A 12408-nucleotide genomic window follows, 5' to 3' on the forward strand; every position below is an offset into this window, starting at 1 on the left:
ATCCCCTCATGAGCCTTCTAAGTTTTGCACATATGCATAAATTATATATTAAAAATAAGTTAAAGTAATTTAACATTATCTAATTTGAATATCTGTTTATGAAAAAACATTGATTTTAAATCAATTGCTGAAATGACATGTTCACACTGAAAATTATTTAGGTTGGAAAATGGAACATGGAAGAAATATTTATAGATTTGGTATTATTTCATCTGAGGAAGGAAAGTCTGAAGTAATTGTTTTCAATTTTGTGTACAGTAGGGGTGAAGAAAATGACAACCAGCTGTGTTTCATTTCTGCTGAGCCTGCAGCAAGGATGAAATAGAGTAGAAGGGATGGAATTATAGAAAACAACCCAGGGCCTGGGTGTTAGCTCCTAAACTAGGTCAGTAGAACATGCTTTTCTAGGGGAGTTGCTTAATGGTCTCTTTCTGATTCTCTCTGGGTATCATCTTTAATAAACACAGAACAATTGTTTCCCTGACACAGGAGAGCTGGATGGGGATATAGCAGGACAGTGAAAGATGCGGAGTCCTACAGGTTACTGTGGGGCAACAGGAACTGGCAGTCCTGCTCTCATGACTGGGAAAGACTCACACTTCTGATCCAGTCACAGTGGCCTCCAGATGGAAGGGACAGTCAAGGCAGAGCATCACAGAGTAGTGAGATGCCTCTCTGGATGCTCTTCCAGTGGACTATAGAGGATTTCCTATGGGAGTGTTTGGGATATGGAGCCAGGACCAGTACTAGATGGGTGGAGAAACTAAAAGAACACTCTCAAAAGGAAGATAAGGAGTAAAGAAAGAGCTGGCAGAACCATAAGAGAATTAACATGAAGCCAAAGTAAATTAACTCCTTGATATTTGGGATTATTTCAGTTTTTCCTATCAAAATACTGAAAAGAACTTTCATTTACTTTTAAATTCTTTAAAGGGTTACTTATCCCTCTGCTTTTTGGCTTGCTTTTCTCTAAGTTTCTATGCACATAGACTTCCTGAGTGTTTTGTCCTTTGCTTAGAATTTTAAAAAAAAAAGAGTTCTGACAGATCAGGGGCTTTTACAGGCTCTTTGGGGTTGATGAGGACAAGGCAGCTCCCTTCTGTCAGTGGAATAGGTGAAGAATATATGATGTGATTTAATATGTGAAAAAAACTTAAGGAAAATAAACACTTGCAGGGGACATAGTTATTCCTCAGCTTAATAAATTATACTCTAGCACACAAAAAAAAAGTCCAAATGTACCTTTAAATATAAATGTTTTTAGAAGAAAGAATTTAATGGTAAGGAAAATGAAGGCCAAATCTCAACATGAAAGCAGAAGAGTGTAAATTTTTTTTTATTTTTTAATTTTTTTTAAAGATTTTATTTATTTATTTGACAGACAGAGATCACAAGTAGGCAGAGAGGCAGGTAGAGAGAGAGGAGGAAGCAGGATCCCTGCTGAGCAGAGAGCCCTATGCGATGCGGGGCTCCATCCCAGGACCCTGGGATCATGACCCTAGCCGAAGGCAGAGGCTTTAACCCACTGAGCCACCCAGGCACCCCAGAAGAGTGTAAATTAACAGAAAAACACAACATGAAATCCCACATGATTAATAAAAGTTAGCCAATGTTTAGTTCTATTTCTTACAGCCAAAATAAGACAGCTAAAATGCAAGTACTCCTTGGAGAGGTTATTTACTGAATTGGATTGTGTAAGTGACTAAGAACATTTTTTTTTTTCCCCCTAGGAATTGGTTTGATTTGAAAAAAAACAAACAAAAAAACAAAAAACAAAACAAAAGAAAACATTGTTTTCCAAAGATAATCAAGTCTGTTTCTAATATTCTCTCTTGTCTTTCTAATATTCTCTCTAATATTCTCTCTTGTCTCCTGCTTCTCAGGATCCAATGATAGAAACTACTCTGGCTCCTATACTCCAGCCTTTGCTTGAACCCCATCTAGGATGTATGTTAGCAGAAAAAGTGGCTCAAGACAACACAGAGCAGTTTTGGTTTGGGGTTTTATTGAACTTTGTACTGCTCAAAATTTTTTCTTTCTTTGCAATGTAGCATTTCTTATTCTCCATTTCTATTAAGGTACAATTCTATTAAGCTATTCTCCATTTCTATTAAGGTACAATGACCAAAGAATACACTGATTCTTTGGTCAGTGAGTGTAGAATCATGTCCCAGCAGAATGAGATAATCACATAGTATATCTTTCCTATCCCAATAATGCTTTTCAAAATGTGGATGAAATGATGTTATAAGATGCTTTAGAGGGAAAAATAAGGGGAATAAAGAATGTTGAAGTCCAGAAACATGGATTTCAGTCTTGGCCCCTCTTCTACTTACTAACCATGAAACTTTGGACAAAGCATTTCATTTTTCTGTGACTTATTTCTAAAATTGGCAATAACACACTAATTGCCTAAAGGTAGGAACAAATCTCTATAGGACCATTTATTTTTTTAAGATTTATTCTGAGAAACAAACTGAGGGCTTTGGAGGGGTGGGGGTGTGAGGTTGGGTGAGCCTGGTGGTGGGTATTATGGAGGGCATGTATTGCATGGAGCACTGGGTGTGGTGCATAAACAATGAATTTAAAGAAATTTAAAAAAATAAAAATCATAAAAGTTTATTTATTTATTTATTTATTTATTTATTTATAGTGAGAGAGAGGGGGAGAGAGAGTTAGTGGGGGTGGACAGGAAAGAAAATATCAAGAAAATATCAAAGAAAATATCAAGCAGACTCCCTGCTCAGCAGGGATACCCATGAGGGGCTCGATCCCATGACCATGAACTGAAAGTAAGAGTCAGACTGAGCTACCCATGCAACTCACTACAGGACCATTTAGGTTCTAATTCTGTTCGAGATGCAGTAAATGGATAGCATAGAGCCAAGGGTGATTGACCAGACAGAAAGAAGAATTGCTGTATGTATAATAGAGGCCTGGGTTGTTTTTAAAGCAAGGCAGTCAGTTTCCCAAGACCATGTTGGGACCAAATAGAGATTTCTTTCTTTTTTTTTTTTTTAAGATTTTATTTATTTATTTGACAGACAGAGATCACAAGTAGGCATAGAGACAGGCAGAGAAAGAGGAGGAAGCAGGCTCCCTGCTGAGCAGAGAGCCCAATGTGGGGCTTGATCCCAGGACAAATCCCAGGCTTGATCCCTGAGCCAAAGGCAGAGGCTTTAACCCACTGAGCCACCCAGTTGCCCCCCAAATAGAGATTTCAAATTCCTATTTGTGGGAGTACTATTCACATCATGAAAATATTGTAATGTACCTTAGTCCACATTAATATAATTTTAAAAATTTAAAGTATATTTATATTTTTACTTTTGATTTTTTTTAATTTATTTTGTGAATTACTAATGTTTTGGCACTCCTGGTACATTCTCAGGAATTCTTGTAAAATAAGAAAAAAAAAACATTTAACTTGAAATTGTGCTAAATGTAATGAAAATTTTTTATTAACATATAATGTATGATTTGCTTCAGGGGTACAGGTCTGTGATTCATCAATCTTACACAATTCACAACATTCACCATTGCACATACTCTCCCCAGTGTCCATAACGCAGCCACCCAATCCCTCCTCCCACCACCCTGCAACCCTGTTTGTTTCCTGAGTTTTTTTTAAAGTACTAAATTCAGTGTTTAATAAAGTTAACATGTATTTGTGGGCATTTAATTAAATAGATTTCTATTTGGATTTTGTCAATTTGTCAGCATATTTCAAAGCCTGTAATATATTCTGTAGGTCTCAAACCCTAAAAAGTTTCAAGTCCATAAGCACTATATCTCTAGTGTCTTTTGAGCAAAGCTGTCCTCCAGCTGCCAGTCTCATGGTAACAGTAGGTCGGAGTTGAGGCCAAGCTTTCTACCTCACGGAAGTACTGCCCTGAATTGCTGATTTAGGGGACTCTGCACACTGTCAGAGGCAGGAGTCCTCATTAACCGATTTTAATATTGTGGTGTTGGGACCTGACAAAGAAAGGAAAGCAGAGTCCAATCAGATGTCATTTAATTTCTGTGAAATTTTTAGTCCAGACTAAAAGAAAATAAATTAACTAACAAACAAAAGCAAGATCCAACCACACCAAAAGGGAAGTTTTTGTAACCTTCAGTTTGTATGCTGATTGACTCAAATAAATTTGAAGATTTAGGAAATAATATAAATAGGATAGAGGAATAAATACATAAATAAGATGATGGAACCCCAACAGAGAGAGATGGGCTTGGAATCCCATGATATAAAAGCCATAAGAAGGGGCTCAGCAGGTCTTTTATTGGCTCAATCACTTTGCAGGTGTTCCAGTTATCTTTCTTGTATAAAAAACTACCCTAAAACTTAATGGCTAAAAAAAGTGTTATTCTTGTATTTCAAAAATTTATATACAGGTTAAGAATTCAGACAGATTCCCCGGGGATGGTTTGATTCGGAAGGCAGTACCTGGAACTGCAACTGGGGTGATGTACATTGTTGTGGGCTGGGAGAGGTCAAGTTGACCAGGCATCCCTCCCTATATCCATATATGACATCTGCTTGTGACTAGTTTGGGCTTTTCTGAGGCGTGGTGGTCTGGCTGTCAAATTTCTTACATACCAGCTGGCCTCCTTCAGAGTGAAAATTCAAAGAGATGAAGGGGGGGGCAACAAAACTTCATTACTGTCACATTCTAGTATTTACAATCAAGTCACAGATTCTAAAAGGAGGGACTACACAAAGGTGTGGATTGCAAGAGGCATAGTTTATAGAGAAAGCCATCTTTGAAGAATGCCTACCATATCAGCTTTCTTATACTGGATAAAAGACTATGATTGGAGAAAGCAAGCCCAATTTGCCAGAAATACTCAAACTTTTAACCCTGGGAATGCTCAGAATTGTATTTAGAGAGATAACAAATAAAACATTCTGTAATAATTCATGGCTAAATTTAGGAATCATTTGTATATTTTGTGCTATGTTTAAGGAAATTTGTTATATTCATGTGTATCTGAGAGATTACCTTCATGAGTCCAATTGGACATGTGTTATTAAGTAATTTATGTTGTTCTTGAATTTTTAGGAAAATAGGATAAGAGTACAAGTTAGTAAACAATAGTGGGATGTTTAAGGGAATTTAGGATTCACAGTGTTATTAAACTTAATTTATTACATTAAGGGGAGTGGTTAAGTAAAAGAGTTTTGCTTTTCAATTTTGACATTCCAAGTGCTTCAAAATAAGTACTTATAAGTGCTTATAAAAGCAGTTTAAAATGATTGTAAAAATATGATCAAGTTTTATATAGGGTGATAATTTAAGTTATAATGTTCAGTATAAACACTTGATAAGCGATAATCAAAAGCTTTCTTAAAATGATTGTTAAAATTTACTGTTTGGGGGGGAAGGGCAAGATGGCAGAGAAATAGAAGACCCTGTTTCAACCCGTCCCCTAAAGTGAGCTAAATATCTACCAGAACAATCTGAACACCCACAAAATCAGCATGAGATGTAAGATTATACACTTCTGGATTTCTATGGGGGCAGAAGACATCACTGGAGATGTAACGCAGAGTGGGAACCCTCGGACTGATATTGGAGGATAAACCAAAGGATCAGGGAGCCACCAGAAGTGACCCGTTGGAAAGTAATACCCCAATACAAAAGTGCCCTGTGATTGGGGACTAGCATTAACTTGGTGACTGGTTAAAAGCACTCAAAAAGGGCAAAACATCTTGAGGGGCAACTGGTGCAATTGGGCAGTCACCAGTACAGGCTGAAGACTGTGGTCCCAGGACAGCTACCATCCATGACTACCCATGCCAGAGAGAGACCAGCAGGGAGTTCAGTCCATGATGCCTGAGCCTGCAGCTTTCCACTGCTTGCACCACCACTTGGGTTGGGTGCACCCCTGCCCACACCTGAGAAAGCCTGGTATGGGCACTGGCCCACGGTCTCTGGGCTGGCTGCCATCTGTGACCTGTGTGGCTGTGGGGTCTGAGAACACCCAGTCTGCTCCTGAGAGAACACAGTGTGGATTCAGGGCAGGGGTCCTTATCCCACAGCCTTCTGCAGCCTGTGCCTCTACAAGGTGAGAGCGCCTGGGCATGGGTGTGGGCGTGGACCCCAGACAGCAATCCCAGCAACAGCAGCCACCAGGGTTTGGGCATGCCAAGACCAATATCGCTCATGGTTTCAGTGTCATGGGAGTGCAGAGACAAACCTTGGGCAACCACTGAGACAGTGGCTGGGTGTGCACACTGCCTGTGGGAGGCTGTGGTGTTCAGCGGAGTTTGCAGAGGGGGAGTTTGTGTGCTCTGGACCACCCAGAGGGGAGCAGTCTGAGGCTTCTCTCTGAGGCAGAGGTCTGGGTGTGGACAGTTTGCTTTCCGCTAAACCTCCAAAAAGCCACAAAAGGCTACCAAAGAACAAAACTTCCAGAGAACAAAAACCTGGAAAACCGGTTTCCACAGAGCTCTACCCCTTGGTAGGGGTCAGAGCAACTCAGCCCAAGCAGGACTGAAAACAATGTGGCAGGACCCGCCCCCAGAAGACAAGCCAAAAGAACAAGAGGACAACCACCACAGGATCCCCATAAAAATGTAAAACATCAGGGGAAAACAATATATTAATCTCCCAGTATTGCCCCCAAACCTGTATGCTTCATAGATAAAACCTTTCTTTCTTTTTCTTTTTCTTTTTTTTTAATTCGTTCCCATGATTTTTGTTCTTTTATTTTTTTAACCTACTTACCATTACAACTAGAGGTTTAATACAATATATTCATAATAACTTTTTAACTTGAATTTCTCATGCATATACCTGTGTTTCTTTTTCTTTTCTTTTTTTCTTTTCTTTTTTCTTTTCTTTCTCTCTCTCTTTCTCTCTCTCTTTGAACAAATCGATATAAGCCTCAAGGTAATCCTTTTTCCCTATTCAATAGTACTCCTATATATAAACCAGTTTTAATTTCCCTATATCTCTGGAAAGTTGAGTCTTTTAACAAAGATAACAAGATTCACCCAGAAAGAACTGAAATAACATTTGCCCACGTCGAGGGTTTCTAACCATCTTCCTACCTTATTCTTCTGTCACTGTTTCTGTGTATTTGTTTTTGTTTTTGCACTATAGAAATCTTATTCTTGGGGTTCATTTTGGCTGGGGTGTTCTTTTTCTTTCTTGTCTTTTACTTTTGTCGGTGTTTTTGTTTATGTACCTTATATATATTATTTTTGGGGCTCATTTTAGCTGGATTTCTCTTTTCTTTTTCTCTTTTTTTTTCTTTTTTCTTTCTTTTTGGTGGTGACTTCCAATTGCTCTGAAATTTTCCAGAGTGTACCTTGCCTAGAGCATGGTTGATATATTCAGCTATACATCCCCTCAACCACCTCTCACCAAATGACTAAGAAGAGGAACACCCCACAGAGGAAAAATTCAGAGACTGTGACCTCTGCCACAGAACTAGTGGATATGGACCTAAACAGTATGTAGGAAAAGGAATTCAGGGTAGCAATTATCCAGGCAATGGCTAGGTTGGAGAAAACCATTAGTGGCAACATAGAAACTCTAAGGGCAGAAGTGAGGACTGATCTGGCAGTACCAAAAAATGTTATCAATGAGATCCACTCTAATGTAAATATTCTAACAGCTAGGGCAAATGAGGCAGAAGATCAAATTAGTGATCTAGAAGACAAACTGAAAGAAAAGAAGGATCAGGAGGAGGCCTGGAACAAACAGCTTAGAAGCCATAAAAACAGAATTAGGGAAATAAATGATGCCATGATATGTTCCAACATCAGAATTATTGGGATCCCTGAGGGGGTGGAGAAAGAGAGAAGACTAAAAGACATAGATAAACAAATTCTGGATGAAAACTTCCCTAGTCTGGGGAAAGGAACAAGTGTTCGTGTCCTAGAGGCAGAAAGGACACCTCCCAAGATCAATGAATCTAGAAAGACATCCAGACACTTAATTGTGAAATTTGCAAATCATAATTTTAGATAAGAGATCGTAAGGGCAGCTAGGGGGAAGAGACTCCTTACGTACAGAGGAAGGAATATCAGAATAATGTCAGAACTGTCCACAGAAACCCGGCAAGCCAGGAAGGGCTGGCAAGACATATTCAGGGCACTAAATGAGAAGAACACGCAGCCAAGAATACTTTATCTGGCAAGGCTGATATTCAGAATGGATGGAGAGATAAAGGGCTTCCAAGGTCACCAAGGTTGAAAAGAGTGTGTGACCACCAAGGTGGTGCTACAAGAAATATTAAGGGCGGGGGGGTCCTCTAAAAGAAGAAAGAACCAAAGAGTGACATAGAACAGAAATTTACAGAGACGATATATAGAAACAAGGACTTTTCAGGCGACATGATGTCAAAAAAAACCTTATTTATCAATAATCACTCTCAAGGTGAACAGCCTAAATGCTCCCATAAAACAGCAAAGTGTTGAGACAGGATAAAATGACAGGACCCGTCTACAAGAGACCCATTTTGAACCTAAGGGTACATCCAGACTGAAAGTGAAGGAATGGAGAACCATCTTTCATGCCAACAGACCTCAAAAGAAAGCAGGTGTAGCAATTCTCATATCAGATAAATTATATTTTAAGCTGAAGACTGTAGTCAGAGATACAGAAGGACACTAGGTCATTCTTAAAGGGTCTATCCATCAAGAAGATCTAAAAATTGTAAATATTTATGCCCCCAATAGGGGAGCAGCCATCTACATAAGCCAACTGTTAACCAAAATAGAGAGTCAAATACATATAAACACATTAATTGTAAGGGACCTTAACATGCCACTCTCATCAATAGACAGATCATCTAAGCAGAAAATCAATAAAGAAACAAGGGCTTTGAATGACACATTGGACCAGATGGACCTCACAGATATATACAGAACATTCCACCCTACGACAACAGAATACTCATTCTTCTCGAGTGAGCATGAAACTTTCTCCAGAATAAACCACATACTGGGTCACAAATCAGGGCTCAGCTGATACCAAAAGACAGATTATTCCCTGCTTATTCTCAGATCACAATGCTTTGAAACTGGCACTCAACCACAAGAAAAAGTTTGGAAGGAATTCAAACACTTGGAAGCTAAAGACCATCCTGCTCAAGAATGTTTGGATCAATCAGGAAATCAAAGAAGAACTTAAACAACTCATGAAAACCAATGAGAAAGAAGACACATTCATCCAAACCCTATGGGATATGGCAAAGGCCGTCCTAAGGGGGAAATACACAACCATCCAAGTCTCATTAAAAAAAAAAAAAAAAAAAGGACAAAATCCCGAATACACCAACTCTCTTTACACCTTAAAGAACTGGAGAATCCACAAAAAAATTAAACCAACCCCACACACAAGAAGGGAAATAATCAAGATTAGAGAAGAGATCGATGAGTTATAAACTAGAGATATAGTAGAACACATCAACGAAACTAGAAGCTGGTTCCTGGAAAGAATTATGAAGATTGATAAACCACAGGCCAAACTAATCCAAAAGAAAAGAGAGAGGACCCAAATTAATAAAATTATCAATGAAAAGGTAGAGATCACAACAAACACCAAGGAAATAGAAATAATCATCAGAAATTATTATCAACAGCTATATGCCAATAAGTTGAGCAACGTAGAAGAAATGGATGCATTCCTGGAAACCTACAAACTTCTAAGACTGAAACAGGAAGAAATTGACAACCTGAATAGAGGAATATAACTAGTAATGAGATTGATCAAAAACCTTCCAAAAAACAAGAGTCTAGGACCTGACAGATTCCTTGAGGGAATTCTACCAAACATTCAAAGAAGAAATAATACCTATTTTCCCAAAGCTGTTTCAAAAAAATAGAAACAGAAGGAAAACTTCCAGACTCATTCTATGAAGCCAGCATTAGCCTGATCCCCAAACCAGACAAAGACCCCATCAAAAAGGAGAATTTCAGACCAATTTCCCTGATGAATATGGATACCAAGATTCTCAACAAGATCCTAGCTAATAAGATTCAACAGTACATTGAAAAGATTATCCACTATGACCAGGTGGGATTTATCCCTGGGATCCAAGCATGGTTCAACATTTGCAAATCAATCAATATGATAAAACAAATCAGTAAGAGAAGGGAGAAGAACCACACGGTCCTCTCAATTGATGCAGAAAAAGCATTTGACAAAATCCAACAACCGTTCGTGATTAAAACTCTTCAAAGTATAGGGATAGAGGGACAACTTCATAAAATCTATCTATGAAAAACCCACAGCAAATATCATTCTCAATGGGGAAACATTGAGAGCCTTCCCACTGAGATCAGGAACATGACAAGAATGCCCACTCTCGCCACTGTTGTTCAACATAGTACTAGAAATTCTAGCAATAGCAAGCAGACAACAAAAAGAAACAGAATGTATTCAAAGTGGCCAGGAAGAAGTCAACCTCTCTCTCATCACAGATGACATGATACTTCTATGGAAAACTCAAAAGACTCCACCTCCAAACCACTAGAACTCATACAGCAATTCAGGATTGTGGCAGGATACAAAATCAATGCACAGAAATCAGGTGTTTTCTTATACACTAACAATGAAAATATAGAAAGGGAAATTAGAGAATCAACCCCATTTACTATAGCAAGAATAACCATAAGATACTACAGAACACTCATGAAAGAAATTGAAGAAGACCCAAAAAGATGGAAGACCATTCCATGCTCATGGATCAGAAGAATAGATAATGTAAAAATGCCTATACCACCCAGAGCAATCTACACGTTCAATGTCATCCCAATCCGAATTCACCGGCATTTTTTAAAGTGCTGGAACAAACAATCCTGAAATTTGTGTGGAACCAGAAAAGACCCTGAATTGCCAAGGAAATGTTGAAAAAGAAAAACAAAGCAGGGGGCGTCATGTTGCCTGATTTCCAACTTTACTACAAAGCTGTGATCACCAAGACACCATGGTACTCGCACAAAAACAGACACAGACCAGTGGAACAGAGCAGAGGGTCCAGATATGCATCCGTAACTCTATAGTCAAATAATCTTCGACAAAGCAGGAAAAAATATCCAGTGGAATAAAGACAGCCTCTTCGATAACTGATGCTGGGGAAATTGGATAGTTACATATAGAAGAGTGAAACTTGACCATTGTCTTACACCATTAACAAGATAAACTCGAAATGGATAAAAGACCTGAACATGAGGCAGGAATCTATCAAAATCCTAGAGGAGAACATGGGCAGTAACTTCTTTGACATCGGCCACAGCAACTTTTTTCAAGAAATGTCTCAAAACGCAAAGGAAACAAAAGTGAAAATGAACTTTTGTGACTTCAGCAAGATCAAAAGTTTCTGCACAGCAATGGAAACAGTCAACACAACAAAGAGGCCACCCACGGAATGGGAAAAGATATTTGCGAATGACACTACAGACAAAGGGCTGGTATCCAAGATCTATAAAGAACTCCTCAAACTCAACACCCCAAAAACAGATAATCATGTAAAAAAATGGGCAGAAGACATGAACAGACACTTCTCCAAAGAAGACATACAAATGGCTAACAAACCCATGAAAAAATATTCATCCTCATTAGCCATCAGGGAAATTCAAATCAAAACCACATTGAGATACTACCTTACACCAGTTAGAATGGCCAAAATTAACAGGACAGGAAACAAGTGTTGTAGAGATGTGGAGAAAGGGGAACCCTCTTACACTGTTGGTGAAAATGTATGTTTGTGCAACCATTATGGGAAACAATGTGGAGATTCCTTAAGAAATTAAAAGTAAAGCTAACTATGACCCTGCAATTCCACTACTGGGTATTTACCCCAATGATACAGATGCAGTGAAAAGAGGGGCCATATGTACCCCAATGTTCATAGCACCACTGACCACAGTCACCAAACTGTGGAAAGAACCAAGATGCCCTTCAACAGATGAATGGATGAAGAAGATACGGTTCATGTACACAATGGAATATTACGCCTCCATCAGAAAGGATGAATATCCAGCTTTTGTGTCAGCATGGGTGGATCTGAAGGAGATTATGCTAAGTGAAATAAGTCAAGCAGAGAAAGCCAATTATCATATGGTTTCACTCGTGAAGCTTAAGGAATAACATGAGGACATCAGGAGAAGGAAAGGAAAAGTGAATCGGGGGAGATCGGAGTGGTAAGCAAAGCATGAGAGACTGGACTGAGAAAAAAAGTGAGGGTTTTATTAGGGAGAGGGGTTGAGGGGATGGGCGAGCCTGGTGGTACGTATTAAGGAGGGCATGTATTGCATGGAGCACTGTGTGTGGTGCATAAACAATGTATTTTGGAATATTGGAAAACAAACAAACAAACAAAGTGAGGCACCACCACAATAGATTGAAACAAAAGGGCTGAAAAAAGAAAGATCTGAAAACGTATCAGTATATA

The sequence above is a fragment of the Martes martes genome (genome assembly GCF_963455335.1).
Source record: "Martes martes genome assembly, chromosome: 2".
Lineage (NCBI taxonomy): Eukaryota > Metazoa > Chordata > Mammalia > Carnivora > Mustelidae > Martes > Martes martes.